This window comes from Chionomys nivalis, chromosome 20 (genome assembly GCF_950005125.1).
Source record: "Chionomys nivalis chromosome 20, mChiNiv1.1, whole genome shotgun sequence".
Classification (NCBI taxonomy): Eukaryota; Metazoa; Chordata; class Mammalia; order Rodentia; family Cricetidae; genus Chionomys; species Chionomys nivalis.
Window position 1 is genome coordinate 62,193,786 of NC_080105.1, and position 19,968 is coordinate 62,213,753.

The window sequence follows — 19,968 nt, forward strand, 5'->3', positions numbered from 1 at the left end:
GAGAAGGTTCCATGAGCTGCAGGGAAGAGGATACATTCTTTCCTGTTTGGTTGGAATGTTCTATAAATGTCTGCTAAGTTCATTTTATTCATTACCTCCATCAATTCTCTTATTTCTCTGTTAGGTTTCTGTCTGGTTGACCTGTCTTTTGGTGAGAGAAGAGTGTTGAAGTCTCCTACTATTAGTGATTGTGGTTTGATGACTGCCTTGGGTGCATTTTTTATTAGGGGCATAGCTATTCATGATTGAGACTTCATCCTGATGAATTGTTCCTGTTATGAGTATAAAATGTTCCTCCCCATTTCTTCTGATTGATTTTAGTTTGACGTCAACTTTGTTAGAAATTAGTATGGCCACACTTGCTTGTTTCTTAGGTCCATTTGCTTGATGAACATTTTCCCAACCCTTTACTCTGAGTAGATGTCTGTCTTTGTGGTTGAGGTGTGTTTCTTGTAAATGGCAAAATGTTTGATCCTGTTTTCGTATCCAATCTCTTAGCCTGTGCCTTTTTATAGGCGAGTTGAGTCCATTGATATTAAGTGATATTAATGACCAGTGGTTGTTAACTCCAGTCATTTTTTTTTGGTAGTAGTGTTTGTGTGTTTAGCTTCTTCGTGTTGTGCTGGTGAAAGGTCATTAGATGTTTGAGTTATTGTGGGCATTGTTGGACTCCTTGGTTTGTGATTTTCATTCTATTACTTTCTGGAAGGCTGGATTTATGGCTACGTATTGTTTAAATTTGTTTTTATCCTGGAAAATTTTGTTTTCTTTATTTATAGTGAGCGAAAACTTGGCTGGATATAGTAGTCTGGGCTTCGATCTATGGTCTCTAAGTTTCTGCAGTACATCTATCCAGGACCTTCTGGCTTTCATGGTTTCCATAGCGAAGTCAGGTGTAAGTCTGATAAGTTTACCTTTATAAGTTACTAGAACTTTTTCCTTTGCAGCTCTTAATATTCTTTCTTTATTCTGTATGTTCTTAGACCATCAAGTGTTTTATACAGGCAAAGAATCACAACTTCAATGAGTTATACAAATGCAGCATAAACCAAAGCAACATGCCTTAAAATAGTATTTCTCAGTACATATTACTACCAGGTTATAGGGTGTTGGGGGTTGTGTAGAGAAAGTAATCACTTATCAACTAAGCAAGAAAAAATTTAAAGGGATAAAACTGGGGATAAAAATAGCTTTGAGTATGCTGGTTAGGATTACCAAAATAAGATAGGAAAAATATATTCACAACTGACTGATAACATTTGTTTGTGATTTAATACAAATTTCAAAAGTGTGGTGGTCTGAATGAGAAACATCTCCCATAGGCTCAGACATGCGAATACTTGGTCTGCAGTTGTTGGCACCAGGAGGGTTTAGGATATATGGTTGTGCTGGAGGAATGTTATAAGTCACACATTGGGGTGACATTTGTCATGGTTCAGCCTTGATGATGTTCACACATTCCAGGGTAGGGGCATGAGGATTAAATCTATTAAGCAAAAGGAACAGATATATGAGAGAAATAAGAGACAGAGACACAGAACATCACCGGGAGGGAAATTTAGTGAATACTAAATCTGCCACATTTATTTTCCACATGCTTATTATATACTCCAGTCTAAAAGGGCAGGGGGAGGCAAGAGACTTCATTAACATGATATAAGGAATAGACCAAGTATTCTGCAGGCAGCCACTCCCTGGAATCTCCTGCCAATTCCCCCCCTTTAAGGAACAGGAATAGATTTGAATTCTCTAACCTTTGGTGAAGGTGGAACAAATCCACCTCTGTATTCAAACTACTAATTAACCACTCCCTAGGTCAGGATCTCTTATTTGGAGCCATACCTGTTGTCAAGTTTCTAGAAAATTCTTGTTGCAGATTGTCAGTGAAATTTTTGCACTCACTAGATCGTCTATGATTATAAATTCCTTACTAAGAACAGAAAGGAGTCATCCAATATGATAGAGGGAATATTTTGAGATGTAATTTCTTAAATTGCCTGTAACTGAGAAATGGAAATGTATTTGAAATATTTCCCCCAATTTTTTATTCAAGTAAATGCTAGACTAAGGGGAGTTACAAAGCAGGACAGAGAAAATTCACAACCAAGAGAGAAATAAAGTCAACTTGCCAGTTTTCAGAAAGTGACCTAATTGCCAGACAGTCTACAGCAGGTGAACAATTAGCATGTCAGACTGTGTTTCTGAGAAGGGGAAAATCCCAACAAGGGAAATGCTAATTTTAAACCTCTTAGTAAAGAAATTCTACAATTTCGTGAAAGAGGAAAATCTGTTATGGTTCTATAAATTTTAATTCATAAAGCAATCCAGATTAACTAGTCGTTGTCTCTTTTAAAGCCTACCTGCCCCCAATTTGTTTGAATTAGAACTGGAATGCAGGAACAATTTTTCTTTCAAAAGCTTTTACATTTATTTACTGCACTGTATGTCATGGCATGCATGCAGAGGGCAGAGGATAATTTGCAGGAATATATGCCTTCCTTCCACCACGTGGGTTCTGGTCATTGTACCCAGGCGATCAGACTTGGCAGCAAGTACTCTTACCTACTGAGTCATCTTTGATGACCATGGAACAATTTTTCCCTCTACCTTCATGAGCTCTCAAGTTGTGGCCCGCAAGGTCTTGATCTGTATCATATTCATTAAATCCCTTAAGAAAAGTGATTTGCTTCGATGGTACTGAAGATTGTGTTCCCACCCATTCCTGTTTCACGTGGTTCCAGGACTCCAGCTCTTTTGACATCCTACCTTAAAGGACAGTTTCCCCATCACCACTGAAGAACCAGGTGCTGAATCATTAATTTCATATGTCAGATTAGGGCCAAATGTCTTTGATATTCAACGCCAAAGTGAAATTACTAAATACGCTTTTATTGTGAATCACACACCGCTAAGGAAAAGATTTCTGCATGGTAGATGTTTGTCAGTCCATTTCTGTGAGTTCAGATTGAACACCTTGGGAAGAGCCCATGGGTTCTATTCTCTGCCTGTACATCCCCAATGATGGGATTGATTAATGCCTGTCAAATGGCAAGCTTTCAACAAATTGATTAAATTGACCTTCCCCCAACCAATAAATTCTAGTCATTTATTCATTCAAAGTTACTGGAACTAGCGCGTTAGCTAATCTCCATAGAAAGTGTGAAGGATTTTCTCCCCAAAGGATCTCTAAATGAAACAATGCATGGGTTGTTAATAAAAAAATAAACATCACGTCTAAACCTAGTGCTATGTTTTTGTATTTCTGCCCTAGGTTGACTTCTGTTCTCCCCGGAGAGTCGGATTAAGGATGTGCTTGCTGCCCTTGAGTCTCCTTCCTTTGTAGTTATTTTGGCTAGTCTGATTATACTAGCGCCGCCCCGCCCCGCTCCCCCCACCCCCGGCGGTTTCGGGGTGCGCTGCCAAGCCCGGGAGCATGTAGCTCACGCAGCAAGGTGGGTGGGGCCTCCAAGAATGGTCGAGCCGCTCATTGTGGGGCGCTGCCCTCTTCCTCACCACCTCCCTTTCCCTGTGGTTTGTGGCATCGCAAGAGGGACAGAAGGAGTCCTCCTGGGTCCAGGCTCTGCCAGGCTGCCGGGAGTGCGAATGCCCGCAAGCGTGCGCCCGTGGGAGGCGACTGCGCTCTTCCCTCAGGGGCCCAGCGCTGTGGTGAGGATCCTCACGGTCAGCCTGGCCTCTAACTGGCCGTGGACCAGGACCCCAGGCCGCGCAACATAGCCCCGAGGCGCCTCGTCAATGCTCGCGCTCCACCTCACCCCCTCAGCTTCCTTCCTCCATTCTGCACTCCGGAGAGCAAGCGCGGGCTGGATCCGAACCTGGGCAATCCTCTTGCCTTTTAACTTAGTGGTTCCTGGCCCGCTGCCCGCGCGCTATTTGTGAGGTGTGACCCGGCGAAGGAAGCGCTTGTTGGGCGTGGGGCTCCGCGGCGGTGACGAAGAGGGGGCGCGGGATAATGAGCTGGGCAGCTACAAGCTGCAACCGCTTTTAGCTTGCTGAGCGGGTCCATCTGCAAGCATGGCCATGCTCGAACCAGGTGTCCCAATGCTTTAAGGCCGGAGCACCCAGATCACGGCGCACTGCGGCTGGGGCTGTTGGGACGTTCCTTTATTAATTTATTTGTGGAGAGCTATCTCTGAGCATCCGCGGTGGCCAGCACCAGGAGCATTGAGCTGGAGCAATTTGGAAGAACGGGACAGAAGGCCACGGCCAGGGTCGCGGAGAGGTGCTCCCAGCTCCTCCGGGGCCATCAGCATCTCTAGCCCCAAGGGCAATGGGCTCTTCCTCAGCCTGGTGCACATTGCTCACTGCAACTTCTACTGCACCTCGGATTTGCAGGACTTAAACTCAGAGAAGAAGGCCAAGAAGGCATGCTTCTACCGGAATGGGGACCGTTACTTCAGAGGCCTGGTCTTTGCCATCTCCAATGATCGCTTTCATTCCTTTGATGTGCTCCTCATAGAGCTGACCTGCTTCCTGTCTGACAATGTGAACCTGCCTCAGGGCGTCCGCACAATCTACACCATAGATGGCAGTCGGAAGGTCACCAGCTTGGACAAGCTGCTGGAAGGTAGGTGGGTTAACTCAGTGGTAGAGGGCTGCTTTACAAGATTCCAGCTCGTGGTTCTAAGCCCGTGGGTCATGACCTCCTGTGGCTGAATGACCCTTTCACAGGGGACATAACAGATATCCTGCATATCAGATATTTTGATTACAATTCATAACAGTAGCAAAATTGCAGTTATGAAGTAGCAATGATGTAGCATTAATTCTAATTGCTATTAATAATAAAAACCGAGAGTCAGATACTGGGAGTTAATGCTGAAGATCAGAGAAACAGATTGTCAGCCATTACAGATTTTTTACCTCTACCAGGGCTCTAACTGAGGTGCATCTCCAGACTGTATCTGTCTCCACTAAACCTTCAGACTGCAGTGCTCTTGACTCCTCCCTCCTTATAGTCCTGTCTAGTCCTATCTACCTCCCTATTGCTGGGATCAAAGGTGTGAGCCCCCACTCCCTGGCTTCTAGTGGTTTAGCTCTGCACTAGAATCTTCAGACAAGCTTTGTTCAATACACCGTGAAATATGGACTGGGGTCACCACAGCGTAAGGAACTACTTTAAAGGGTCACAGCTTTAATAAGGTGGAGATCCACTGCTCTAGCGCACCACCACCAATAGTGGTAAAACAAACAATCTACATAAAAATCTTGCATACAAATGATAGATATTGCTAACTGAATTGCAATTTAAAGATATTTATAAATATAAATACGATATCCAAAGGTTCCATACTGCAATGCTATCCAAGCACAGTGGCCATGAAAGAACTGGGCAACCTTCACAACCTGTGAAAATGTAAGCTTGCAGGATAAAGCTGCAGGTACTGTTTGTGCTAACTGAACTGCTATTCACGGTTCCCTTCAGTGCTTAATGCTATGTTGGTGTGTAGAATTGATGTAATGGCCTTCAGAATGCCATGCACTGAGCCAGCTATATAGCTAACTGACTTCTATTCCTAGTAAGTGTATGTTCTCTGCCCTTAACTTGCTGTGAGCATATCTTTATATTAGGTATTATCTTATTTTCCCAACTATTTTCTCTCCAAGTTACATACTTTGCACTCAAAGAGTTAGAGCTTTGGGTAGTAATTTGTGTGTCTGTGCTTCATTTAGAAGTAGTTATTTAGATGTATTTCTCAATGGGGTGATGCATACATTTTATCATAAAAACCAACACAAAATTAAAATTCCCATTGTGAACTCTAAGGATATCTTACCCTTGACCAGGTCTGGGGAACTGAAGGCAGACCACGGATCTGTTAGTTTACACTACTGCATGAGAATTACTTTTGTTCTCATTAGTAGAATTTCAGTTTTCACATTTAGCTAATTTCTTAGGTCTTAAGACAAACTTCTGTATTGTCGTTTTATTTGTATTTTAAAAAATAAAGCTTGCCTGAAGCTTGGAAAAGTAAAACAGCCATGTTGGCCAGTCTTACTTACTATGCAGCATACTTTAATCCCAGTAGTTACAATGACATACACCTTAAATCCCAGTAGTTACAATGACATACACCTTTAATCAGTAGCCATCCTAGTTTACCATAGAAACCAAGCAGTGGTGGTGCATGACCTTAATCCCGGAACTAGAGATGATTATAAAAAGGGAGGCGACAGCTCTCAGTCACAGTCTCATTCTGAGACTTCCCGGAGGCAGCATCACCATTTTCAGACTGAGGTTAAGGTCAGAGTCAGTGACTGACTGCTTTGCTTTTCTGGTCTTCAGGTTGAACCCTAATACCTATCTCTGAGTTTTTATTAATCATGCTCCCACTCCTATATCTCTATGTGGAAACCTCTGTATATAGACATACCTTTCTTCATATCTGCATCCACAGTAGCTTCTCTGCACCTTCCCTAGTGGAAAGGATCATAAACCCAACAGTTGGATGTATCTTCAGGAGAGGACTGTGCTTAGCTTTCAGATGTGTTGAAAATGTGGTCATAGAGGTCACCCACCTCCTTTTGTGTCCACCACAGATGGAAGTGACAGGGATGCTCCTGGGGCCTGACACAGGGGTTCAGTGCACATAGTACTGCAGCTGGAGCAGGGGATTTTGTGTTATCTTGATGTTTCCCATAATTTTTACTTCAGCCAGTGCACAGTTTGGTTAGAAAACCCAATTAAATCGTTTGACACAGTAAACGAATAAAACAGTCTTACTTTTTCCTACTCTGTATTTTTCTTAGCAACTATGTGGGGTACTCATCTTCTGATGTAAATGAGCATCTTTGATTAAAATCCACTCAGAAGCTCACCCACATTAGGCTTCACTAAGAGCACACATAACTGAATGTGGTTTTCCTTGGTTGCATTCTTTTGGGGAAATTTTTCCTTACGTTTGAAAATTAGGAAAGCATTGAAATTCCTAAGATTTACCAGTATTAACTATTAAATGTCTTTCTACGTTTTCTTCTGCATTCCCTTGTTTAAGTGTGATGAATGCATGTCTTTCAATATGTCCGTCATTTTCTCCAGGAGTGAAGAGCCTGTGTTTCAGGCTTAATCAGGTTTTGTTTACCTCATAAGGTTGTCTGCTTGCTCCTTCTACAAGAATGAAGTAAAACCATGGGCTCCAGATTTCATGTCACAGAATTTGACTTGAATGTCAGGATTATTTATAAACTAGTTAGTGACCTAAATAATTAAATTGTAGCAAATGTGAGAACGATATTGACTTACACACAAGTAGTCTAAAACTGCTGGTGTATGAATTCCCTACTTTGTAAATCATATGTAGTTCTCCCACAGCCAGCATCACTCTCAATAGTGGAAAACTTCAAAGCTTCTACTTCAGGAGGCGGAGGATATACTCACACTCACCCCATAAGCAACTGAGGGCCCCAAAAAGAAGAGATTATTTAATTTTTTTAATTTTATTTTTATTTATTTATTTATTTATTTATTTATTTATTTATTTATTTATTTATTTATGTTTTTCGAGACAGGGTTTCTCTGTGTCTTTGGAGTCTGTCCTGGAACTAGCTCTTGTAGACCAGAGATCCGCCTGCCTCTGCCTCCCGAGTGCTGGGATTAAAGGCATGCGCCACCATCGCCTGGCGAAGAAGAGATTTTTTATAAAGCCAAAGGTGTTGGAAGAAGTGGCTATGTCAGCAGTTCTCAACTAGTGGGTTGTGATTCCTTTAGAATTTGGACAACTCTTTTGCAGGGGTATTCTAAGTGTCTAAGACCACTGGAAAACAAAAATATTTACTTATGACTCATGACACTAGCAAAATCATTTATGAAGTAGCAATGAAAATAATTTTATGTTTGGGAGTCAACACAGCATGAGGAACTGTATTAAAGGGACACATCATTAGGAAGGTTGGGAACCACTAGTATGTCCTAGATTATAACCAGGCTTTGTTTTTTGAGTAACTAGGGAAAGTAAAAACTTTACCTATGCTTTTATAACCTGTCTACTAGTGATTGTTTCAGCTGGACCAGGGTGAGGCTTGGATCTGCTGAAGGAACAAGATCACCTAATTTATTAAAAATAAAAAAACTTTCTTAACTAACTAGAGAATGATGAGAAACCAATATCTTGTAAGCTCAGTGTGCAGAAAACTGTATGTGCACATGCACACCATGGAAGCGTGAAGCTCTATTCTGTGGACACCTTGACTCAGAAATTTCCAAATTATAGAATTGGTCTACATGTTTCTAGTAGGGACATTATGAATAGAAAGGGGGGACAGGGAAGGAGTTAACTACCTGTAACTGCACAATCACATGAAGGGCTTGCTCTTATTCTTGTTTCTGTTCTTCCAAGCCCATGCACAGAGGGAAATTAAGACATGAGTTGAAAAGCGTGTGTTCTGGGTGGTTTGTTAGCTGTGCAGGGCCTGGTTGATCAAAGGAGATGGACATAGAAAATCTGCTCACTTTCTTTTTACCTTGTTTTTTTTTTTATTTTTAAGAAGACTTTACCACTGACTTAATATCTCCCTGTCTTAAGAAACAAATATTTTCTCTTGCTAAGGTTATTTTTATATAGTCTTCTATTACACATTTTGAGTCAGACCATTCATCAAGTTTTCATCAAAAATAAAAATGGCAATAATTTTTTTGATATGGCTTATATTTTTTTGTAAAATTGAATGATAGCACCATCATATTTTTCTCACTAATACATACATGTGCATTGTATGGCTTTATTAATTTGATATCTACTTTTGAAATTTTGTACAATTTTCTTACTGTCAAATGGTTCTATGGAGACGACAACTTGGGTGGTGATGGTTGGGGAAGACTTCAGGGTGCTGCTGTAGGAGTGTTAATATAGTTCAGAATTGGTTTCCTGCATCTCCCAGGCAGAACCCTAACAATGCATCTATACAGAAGACATGGCATGTCCTCAGCATTCTTTTCCACATCCCTGATCTGTCACTCCTTGTGCAGGAGCCTTTGGTCATCTCTGATGTTCTCTACAGATCAGGTCCTGGAGAACATTTTGGTAATAGTCGATATTGACATTATTAGCTTATCCTCAGGCTTTCTTTTTCATTATTTTGGTTAAAACATTTATGACTCATCTGGTATAATTACTATATCAAGAATGAATCTATTTGTACTAAGTATTTGGAATAATGTGTTCTTTGTAATTATATCTCAGATTAAATCTTAGCATGTAACCTTACATGTCAAAAAGTCACTACCAAACTAACTGAGTAAGTTATATATTTCTTGGAAAAGTACCATCTTTTCAGTAGGAATGATAGGCAAGCAGTATAGCCTCTGTGCCCTTCTTAATTAAACAAAAGCCTGATTAAGCTTTGTGAGAAATGACTGTATCATTTTAGCTTAATATCTGCTGCCATTTAGAAGATATAAAAAAAGTTGTCCACTTGACGTTTTAGTTTTATTTTAAATTTATATTCCTCTAGAGAAAACAGTGCCAGCAGTATGCTGCTTTGAGGAGCCAAACCTTTCATGCATGATTAATATGTTAGCTCCTTTCTGAATTTGTACACTTCCTTTTTAACCGAACCCATTTATTTACATTTGCCAGAGACTTTCTGTTGAATTTGACTGAATCCTCCAGTCAATCTGGGCTAGGTCTGTCCTTAGATTAGCAGCCAGTGCTGCGAATGCTGTGCCGTGTCTCTTTCTGCTCAACTGGTTTTGTCACTCTGACCTCACTAACCAATGAGAGCCTCCAGCCGACCCTACAGTCAAATGGGAGGGTTCTTCCAGGAGCCAGGCTTCCGGTTTAGTGCTTCCCAAAGAAACCACATCCTCTTCCATGCACTGCGCCTGTAGGGAGAGAGAGTTTATCAGCTAGGCAGCTGCACCACGGTTAGTGTTTGTTCTCCACAGATGGGAGGAGCGGTGGGCTAAGGTGAGTGAGGGGCCAAAGTCCCCAGGTGGGGAGGAATGGCCGGTCTTGGTGCACGTGGCAGCTCTCCCCATGTGCAGAGGAGTGGCTTGGCTTGGCGGGTGAAGTCGGGGGTCGCTGTTCCCAAACTAGGTTGAGTTGTGGCTGTTGTGTGGTGCGTCTTTTCCTGGCTGGGTGGGAGCCAGTGGACAGTCAGAGTTTAGTGTGTTCCTGCCTATTTCTAAGTAGTCCTAAGTGATCCTTGCAACACCCTGCTTGCAGCCTCTGAAAAAATTCACTGCATGGGCTGTGTCTGCAGGGAGCAGATTGCCTGGAGCTGCAAATGGTGGAGCTTGTAAATGGTTTCTCCTGTGTAGAGTAGCACTCGTCTGTTAAACTGTGAAGTAGGATTGCATAATTGTTTTTTTTTGCTTTTAATAAATTTTTTTATTTTATTTTTATTAATTAATTAATTAAATTAATTTAATTATTAAAGATTTCTGCCTCTTCCCCCCACCACCTCCTACCCCCCCCAATCAAGTCTTCCTCCCTCCTCAGCCCAAAGAGCAATCAGGTTTCCCTGCCCTGTGGGAGGTCCAAGGACCACCCACCTCTATCCAGGTCTATTAAGGTGAGCTGCAGTCCTGGTGTGATAGGATATTCTGCTTGTTATATCACTGTCCAGTGTACAAACAGAGTCATGCTTTTTGTGTGCAGTTCGAAGATAGACTGTAAAACTGACAATATGGTTTCTATGAAGTTCTAAATATTGCAGTCTCCTTTCAAGTTTGTCTTATAAATGTTTAAAATAGTTTAATAGCTGGTAGAACTACAGTGCTGTTGATTTAGCAATGCATGATTAAACTGTTCTAACTTTCTGCTACCACCAGTTGTAATGGTATTATTCATTGATGTTTAGTTCCAGGATACTAAATTAAATTCCATTTTTTAAATATTTTTATAAATATTTATCCTAAATATTTTTATCCTAAATATTTTTATACTTATCCTAAATACTTTTATAAATATTTATCCTTAATATTTATCCCGTTCCTGATTGCTATACCTTTGTTTTAAGGTCTTTTTTTTTTGAGTTTTGGGTTTCTGTGGCTTTGAACTCACAGAGATCTGCCTGTGTCTGCCTCCTAAGTGCTGGTAGTAAAGATGTGCACCACCACTTAGATGTGAGTTAGCCAGAAACAGGCTTATGCCAAACAGTGGTGCATGAGAATTGTCTGAATTCTGTCAATCATACTTTAAATAAACGCTGATTGGCCAGGCAGGAAGTATAGGTGGGTCAACCAGATAGGAAGTAGAGGTGTGGTGATGAGGACAGGAGTATTCTGGGAAGAAGGAAGCTCTTCCCATACTCCTGCCCAGACTCCTAAGAAGCAACATGTGATCTGCCCTGCTGTGAAAGGTACTGAGCCACATGGCTAATTTACCAATCAGTTTTATATATTATGTAGATCTTTGTGTGATTTTCCTTAGGGTTTGCCAGTTGTGGGGAACTGGGCAGTGAAGAAATCCCAACATGCAGGTCCCTGCCATGTTACAGAATGGCGTCTATGGTGTAAACTGCATCTACAGAAAGCCTGATAAAGTTTGGAACGAATATAATTAGCATGTTTTCTTGGTAGCAGCAATTTCTTGGTTCTGCTTCCTAGAGGCAAGCAAGCTCTCTCGTCCAAGAGAAGCTTCCTGACTCAGTTTTAGCTGCAAAACCCTGAAGCTCTTTAAGAGGTCTTGCTTTGAAACACTTAAATGGTGTTGATGAAAACCTGAACATGTGCTTCTCAGTTTTCAGCTGCAGCAGAAAAAAAGCTGCACCATTTTAATATGCTTGCTTTCTATTCCTTCCTGCCAGGGCAAACTCTGATTCTTTCAGGCAGGCATTCTGACTAAGAAAGCAAGTGATTATGGTCTGTGAGCAGAATGCTGCTGCTTTCTTGCTGTCTGGAAATTTGAAACACTGTAGAGTTGTGGCAATGAAGGCTGCTCTGGCTGGTACCTCAGCCACAAGGCTAGAATCACAGAAAGCTAAGGAATGTGCTAGATCCAGCTGATATATACAGTAAAGAGAGATTCAAAGCTGAAGAAAACCACTAAATGGTTTATGGTATGTTTAAAATATATGCATGGCAAAGGTCAAAGGTTTTTTTTTTTTTTTGGTTTTTCGAGACAGGGTTTCTCTGTGGCTTTGGAGTCTGTCCTGGAACTAGCTCTGTACACCTGGCTCAAAGTTCTTAAAGTGGAAAAAAAGAGTACTTGGTTGTGGTGGTACACACCTTTAATCCCAACACTTGGGAGCCAGAAGTAAATCTGTTGTGAGACTTCAGTCTCACTTGGGGCAGAGGAAGATTGACCTTTGTGACTTCAAGGTGTGGCAGGACACACCTTTAATCCCAATGCCTGGGAGGCCTGGACAGACAGGTCTCCATGATAGCACACACCTTTAATCTCAGCACTGCTAACTCAGATCTCTTTGAGTTCAAGGACAGCGTTCAGAGTTATTCCAGGACAAAGTTACACAGAGAACCTGTCTTTTTAAGTAAAAGTGAAAATAGAAGAAATACAGGTTCAGTAAAGCCACATAAAGATGGAAAATACACAGGGAATCTTGTTACTAAATGTTGTTATGCTCTCTTTGAATTGTTTCAATGTTGGCCGTTCATGTTACAAAACAGCATTACTAATAATATGGTTTCTTTGTCATTATTTCAGGTCTGAGCACTTGGGAACAAACAAGCATCCACCCATCCAATCCTTACAGAAGGTAAGGCACATTGCTTTGTGGAAGTTCCAAGGCATTCTCTACTAGGTAGGATGTAACAAGGTATCCATCTAAAGAGAATACTTTCCCAAAAAGCCAGTAGAAGCAGTAGAGATAAATTCTGGTTCCACTCCCAGTGACCCATCAGTCTTCCTGAGCCATATCACTGTCAACCACATTCCAAATGAATAGTTTGGACCTATGCTGGTTCCTTCCCAGTCTTAGTGGTGTTGGTTAGCTCCCATTAGCTCAGTTAAACTGTTGCAGTGGGTGAGCCCATCATGGTCTTGACCTCTTTGCTCATATTCTCACTCCTTCCACTCTTCAATTGAACTTTGAAAGATCAGTCCAGAGCTTTGATGTGTGTCTCTGCCTCTGTTTCCATCATTTGATGGATGTGTGTTCTTTGGTGATATTTAAGTTATTCATCATTCTGACTACAAGAGAAGGCCAGCTCAGGTCCCCCCTTCTCTATTGCTTAGGGTCTTATCTGTGGTCATCCTTGTGGATTCCTAGGAATTTACTAAAGTCATGTTTCTTGATAACCTCATAATGGCTCCCTCTATCAAGATATCTCTTTCCTTGCTCTCATCTCTGACCTTCCTCTATCTCAATGATCCCATTTCCTCAAGTTCTCTTCACCCCTCCCCTTTCCCCCTTCTCTTCTCCTACCTTTCTTTTTCCCCATCCTTGTGTTCCCATTTTATTTCAGCTGATTTTTTATATTTTGAATTCCAAGTGGATTTATATGTTTTTCTTAGGGTTCACATTGTTACTTAGCTTCTAGGATCATGAACTATAGAGTCAAAATCCTCTTTTTATAGCTAATATCCACTTATCATTGAGTACATAATACCATATTCATCTTTTTGGGCCTGAGTTACCTGACTCAGGATGGTGTTTTCTAGTTCCATCCATTTGCATGTAGAATTTAACATATCTTTTTGTTTTACCACTGAGTAGTAATCTAACTATGTGAATGTTCCACATTTTCTTTATCCATTCTTCAGTTGAGGGGTATTCAGTGTGTTACCAGGTTCTGACTATTACAAAAAAATGCTTCTATGAACATAGTTGAACATATATCTTTGTAGTATGATTGCACGTCTTTTTGTTATAATTCCAATAGTGGCATTTTTGGATCTTGGGGTGCTTTGATTTCCAGTTTTCTGTGAAACATCCATAGTGATTTATAAAGTGGTTGCACAAGTTTGCATTCCCAACAGTTACTTCACATCCTCTTCAGCTTATGTTATCATTGGTTTTTTTGGACTTAGCCATTCTGACATGTGCTTTTATATTTTTTAGATATCTTTCTTGTACCCCTGATCTCTCCAAGACCTTTATCATGATGGGGTATCATATTTTGTCAAATGCTCTTTCAGCATCTAATGAGTTTGTCATATGTTTTTTCTTTCATTTTATTTACATGATGTATTATATTAATAGTTTTTTTTATTTTTTACCATTCTTTCATCTCTGGGATCAAGTTGACTTGAAAATGAAGCATTTTTTTGATTTTTTTTTCTTCGATTCTGTCTGCTAGTATTTTCTTGATTATTTTTGGATATCTAAGTTCATAAGTGAGTTAACTCTCTTTCTTGGTTTAGTCTTTGTGTGGTTTGGGGATCATGGTAACTAGTCTCATAAAAAAAGATTTTGGCATTGTTCCTTCTTGTTCTATGATGGGGAACACTTTGAGGAGTATAATTCAGCATTAAAACTGTTTGTCCCTGGGATATTTTTGTTTGTGAGGCTTTTGATGATAGCTTCTATTTCCTTATAGTTTATAGGTCTATTTAAATTGTTCACCTGGTCTTGATTTATTTTTGGTATATGGTACCTAACCAGAAAAATGTCCATTTCTTTTATGTTTCCTAATTTTGTGGAGTACAGGTTTTTGTAGTATGATCTAAGAATTCTCTTAGCGTCTGTTGTTAGGTATCCCTTTTCATTTCCGATTGTGTTAATTTGGATGTTCTATCTTTTTTTTTGTTAGTTTAGAAAAGAGTTTATCTAGTGACCTTTCTCCACTTTTTTTAAACATTTATTTATTTGTTATGTATACAATATTCTGTCTGTGTGTATGCCTGCAGGCCCGAAGAGGGCACCAGACCCCATTACAGATACCTGTGAGCCACCATGTGGATGCTGGGAATTGAACTCAGGACCTTTGGGACAGCAGGCAATGCTCTTAACCTCTGAGCCTTGTCTCTAGCCCCTCCACTTTCTTTATGTGCTATGAACTTTCCCCGTATCATTGCTTTCATAGTGTCCCATATGTTTGGGTACTTTGTGGCTTCATTTTTGCTTAATTTTAGGAATTCTTTAATTTCTTTTTTTTATTTTTTCCTTGACCTAGGGGTGGTTCAATAGTTTACTCTTTTATTTCCATGAATTTCTATGATTTCTGATAGTACTGTTGTTTTTAAGTTCTAACTTTAAACCTTGTTGATCCACTAAGATACATAGGGTTACTCCAATTTTTTTTTTCCTGTGGATATTTGCTTTGCTATGCAGTATGTGGTCAGTTTCAGAGAAGGTTCTGAGGTGCTGAGAAGAAGGTTTATTCATTTGTGTTTAGGTGAAATGTTCTGTATATGTCTGTTAACTCCTTTTCATTCATGACATCTGTTAGTTTCCTTATTTCTCTATTAATGTTTTGTCTTGTATAACAAAGTAATATTGTGGTTAGTGGAATATCGAAGCCTCCTACTATTAGTGTGTGTATTTTTGTGTATATTTTAAGCTTTTTTAATGTTTCTTTTACACATGTGAATGCTCTTGTATTTGGGGCATAAATGTTAAGGATTGAGACTCCAGTTTTATAGATTTATCTTGTTATGAATATAAACTGTCTTTCTTCATCTCTTCTGATTTATTTTATGTTAGATATTAGGATAGCTACACCTACTTTTTTCTTAGGTGCGTTTAATCGGAAAAACTTATCCTGTACTCTGATGCAATGTCTGTCTTTGAGGTTGAGGCGTGTTTCATGTATACAACAGAAGTCTGGATCTTGTATTCCTATCCATTTTCTTAGTTTGTGTCCTTTTATAGGTGAGTTGACACCATTGATATTAAGTGCTATTAATGACCAGTGGTTGTTAATTCCTGTTCTTTTTCAGTGGGAGTTGTTGTGTGTTTCCCTTCCTTTGGTTTGCTGATGTGAGGTTATCTGTTGCTTTAGTTTTTGTTGGTGAAGTGAGCTTCCTTTTTTCGGGATTTCCTTCTAGTACTTTCTGTAAGGCTGGGTTAACTTAGTTGTTTATATCCCTTGCCATCTATCTAAACCTGTTAGGACCTCAAGGATAAATTAATCACCTTATATCTTCATCAGTGTTCCAAATTAGTCATACCAAAAATATCATGTTTATTACTTTTATTTATAATTTTTAATTTTTTCTTTTTCTTTTTTTTTTAAAAAATATCCTCATTATGAATCTCTGGCTGTCCTGGAACTCACTGTATAGACTAGAATCTTGTAGAGAATCAGCGTTATTTGACCACCTTATCTCCAATGTACCCGAATTATAGTTGGGCACATCACAGACAACTAAATTAATACATTTTTGTTGTTTATGACGAGGTTTCTTTGTGTAGCTTTGGCTGTCCTGAAACTAGCTTTGTAGACCAGGCTGACCTTGAGTTTATATAGACCAACTTTTCTCACACTATGTAGTTTAGAATTGTTTTGAACACTTAGTCCTGCTTCTGTGTCTCAGTGCTGGAAAGAAATTCTTGTAACCGCTGCAAGGCTGGGTCTTAAGTGGTCAGTGAGAAGGAAAATAGATGAGTGTCCTCCAACTTATCTGCACTATAAGGGAAAGGGTTTATTATACTGGTCACTAATTCTGTAATGGGCTAGGGGTGGGGCGTTGGTAGAGGTGGTTGGCGCTCTGGGTAGGTGGGGCGTTGCCACGGCCGGGGGGGTGGGGGCCGGGTGACCGGGCACTCTGGGTCAGCGGGCCCTTAGGGGGACTGGGGGGCTGTGGTTATGGCCTGGCTATGGCTGAGGCTTGGCTAGGGGTGGGGCATTGCTAGGGTTTGGTGGCGCCGGGGGTTGTGCGTTGCCAGGGCCGGGGAGGGGCCCTAAGGACTCGGGGTGACTGTGTTGCCGGGGGCGGGGTATGTGGTCCCCGCGGTGCGTGTCCGGGACCGTGGACACTCCCCCGAGCCTTGCATGGACGGCCCTGCCGCTCTCCGTAGCCCCTGGGGCTCCTGGACCCGATTCCCGGTCCAGGACTACGTCTACCATGATTCCTCTCGGCGGCCATTTTTCCTGTAGTCCGGTACCAGTCTGTGACGGACTCGTTCTCCCAGGATCCCCGGGCTTCCAGCCCGGGTCCGTCCTTCCTTCCTTCCTTCCTTCCTTCCTTCCTTCCTTCCTTCCTTCCTTCCTTCCTTCCTTCATTCCTGCTTTCCCGCCGCTCCTGCCACACTGGGAGCCAGCTCCCAGCACGCGGGAGTAGCAGAGAAAGGAGAAAAAAGAAGAAAAACCGCCGCCGCCGCCGCTGCCTCCAGCCATCGCCGCTGCCTCCAGCCTTCGCTTGTGGAGCCGCGATTGCTGCGGGTGGGGAAGGAGCGCTCCACTAGGCTTCCCGCCAGAACCGGGGTGGGCGGGCGAACAGAGGGAGCGAGAAGGGAGTGGGGAGGGAGCGAGCCATCAGCGCGGCTTCCCTCCTGCAGTGGCGGCCAGAGGACACAGGACACTCGGGAGGGCCCCGGACTCTGGACAGAGTCCGCCCGGCCCAGATGCTGACCCTACGTCTCCCCTGTGCCCTATGTAGGCCCCTGACTGGACTCAAGATGCCCCCGCACCCCGAGATCCCTCGCTGGAGACTGCAGTAAGATTCCCAGAGGGCCACAGTGTCCACAGACTCTGCCCAGAAGGCGACGAGGACTCCACCGGGGGCCTGGGCCATGTCCAGAGAGGCTTCAGGCACGTGCTGATGGTGCTGGGTGGGGGGCAAAGCCCATGCCCACAGTGTCCTGGTCGCCCCTGTGCAGACACAGGACACTCAGTAGTCCTCCAGACTCTGCACAGACAGACCAGAGTCTGCCAGGCCCCTCTGCCCGTCCCAGACGCTGACCCCACGTCTCCCCCGTGCCCTCCGCAGGCCCCTGACTGAACTCAGGATGCCCCCGGACCCCGGGATGCCGCGCTGGAGGCTGCAGGAAGATTCCCAGAGGGCCACATAGGGCACAGAGGGCCACAGTGCGCCCCAGTGTCCACAGACTCTACCCAGACAGCGACCATTACTCCACCGGGGGCCTGTGCCATGCCCAGAGAGGCTTCAGGTACGTGCTGATGGTGCTGGGGGGGGCAGATCCCATGCCCACGGTGTCCTGGTCGCCCCTGTGCAGACACAGGACACTCAGGAGGCCTCTAGACTCTGCACAGACAGAGACCAGAGCCCGCCAGGCCCCTCTGCCCGTCCCAGAAGCTGACCCCATGTCTCCCCCGTGCCCTCCGCAGGCCCCTGACTGGACTCAGGACGCCCCCGGACCCCGGGATGCCTCGCTGGAGGCTGCAGGAAGATTCCCAGAGGGCCACATAGGGCACAGAGGGCCACAGCGCGCCCCAGTGTCCACAGATTCTGCCCAGACAGCGACCAGGACTCCACCGGGGGCCTGGGCCGTGCCCAGAGAGGCTTCAGGTATGTGCTGATGGTGCTGCGGGGTGGGGGGGGACACACCAGAGCCCATGCCCACAGTGTCCTGGATGGCCGTGGGGAGTGGAAGGGGAGACTCTGCAAGCCTGGATATTATGCTTGTAATACCACAGTCCAGTGTACAAACAGAGTCATGCTCTTGGTGTGCAGTGACAAGAGAGATTTGAAAATTGATGGTGTGGTTTCTAGAACTTTTGAATATTGCATTCACTTTCAAGTTTGTCTTATAAATGTTTCAAAGCTGGTAGTATTATGGTGATGTTTATTGTCTTTTTAGCAATACATAATTATAATGCTTCTAACTTTTTGCTATCACCAGCCACAATGACATGATTCAGTGCTGTTTAGTGGAACAAAGTCATACAGTCTCTTATTAATGTCGTTCTTTCTCTCAGGGAAGGGACTACTCCATTTCAAATTTAGGATAGATAAGTGTTCTATTATAATTTTTTTATCATTTTAAAGCATCATTTATTGGTGTCATTTTTAGCATTTATTTAATTTAGATGCATTACTGGTATATTTTTCGATGTTTTCTAGTTTAAGAATTTCATTCCATTTTTTCTTAAGTGCTGTTTGTTTATTTATATCAGTTTATAGCAGGGTTTCTTAACTTTTGTGGTCACAGCTTCTTATGGGTGATCAAATGATCCTATCACAGGACTGGCCTAAGACCATCAGAAAGCACGGATATTTTATATTATAATTCATAACAGTAGCAAAAATATAGTTATGAAGTAGCAATGAAAATAAGTTTAGTTGAGTTTCAACACATCAGGAGGAACTCTTTTAAATGGTCACAACATTAGGAAGATCGACAACAACTGGTTTATATCAGTGTCTCCTGTGACTCAGGCTTACCTCACAATATCTAATTGGGAATTGCTTTGAACACCTAATCCTGCCTCTGCTACCCAGTGCTGGAAAGATAGTCCTGCAACTCCAACCAGGATGGACCTTGACTGGTCTGTGTAAAGGAGAAATAGATCAATGAATGAGTACACTCCAACTTCTCTAGATTTTATTGTGAATTTACAAGTGTAATAGGACTGATGTAAGAATTTAGTTCACTGAGCAACTGTAAAGCAAACATAGTCACAATGGAAAAATGGATGGGCAGGAAAGAGTATGAAAGTTTTCCTGCTGGGACGGTAGTTGACATTAGCAATGAGTAGTGACACGCCACAAACTTTGCATTCAAGAATCTATATAAAAACATAATTAAACAGGTTTTTTCCTGATTCTCTTGTTTTGCTCTAAGGATCTGTTTGGAGGACCACAAGCCATGCTATGTTGAATCTATGAGCTACTGTCCTCAGACCAGGAAGAGCAGTTTGGCTGAGCTGTCAGAACTGCTTGGATAGGGATGAATCAGGAGTCAGACATGTTCTGTTGTTCTTTGTGGTGACCTGGGTAGTGGCTCTTGAACTCTGAGCTTTTTTGAGTGTGGTGGAGGCTCTGCCATCCTGGCATGGAAGACTATGAGCTTGTAATATTGTTTCCTGATGCTTTGTAATTGCGAATTTCTTTAAACAATGCTGGCTATATTTCAGGATTAGGCTTTGACTGGTCTATGATAGCCAAAATAAACCAGCTAATGAGTGACCTCTTGTCTCTCTGA

General features: G+C 42.3%; 1 long non-coding RNA gene across 1 annotated transcript; it reads left to right on the forward strand.

The window, feature by feature from the left end:
• The first annotated feature begins 3,718 nt into the window (after positions 1–3,718).
• LOC130862854 (uncharacterized) lies at positions 3,719–17,599 on the forward strand. The gene is made up of 3 exons (XR_009055682.1): positions 3,719–4,585; positions 12,624–12,675; positions 17,463–17,599. It is a non-coding gene; the product is annotated as an uncharacterized LOC130862854 (long non-coding RNA).
• Positions 17,600–19,968: the final 2,369 nt, after the last annotated feature.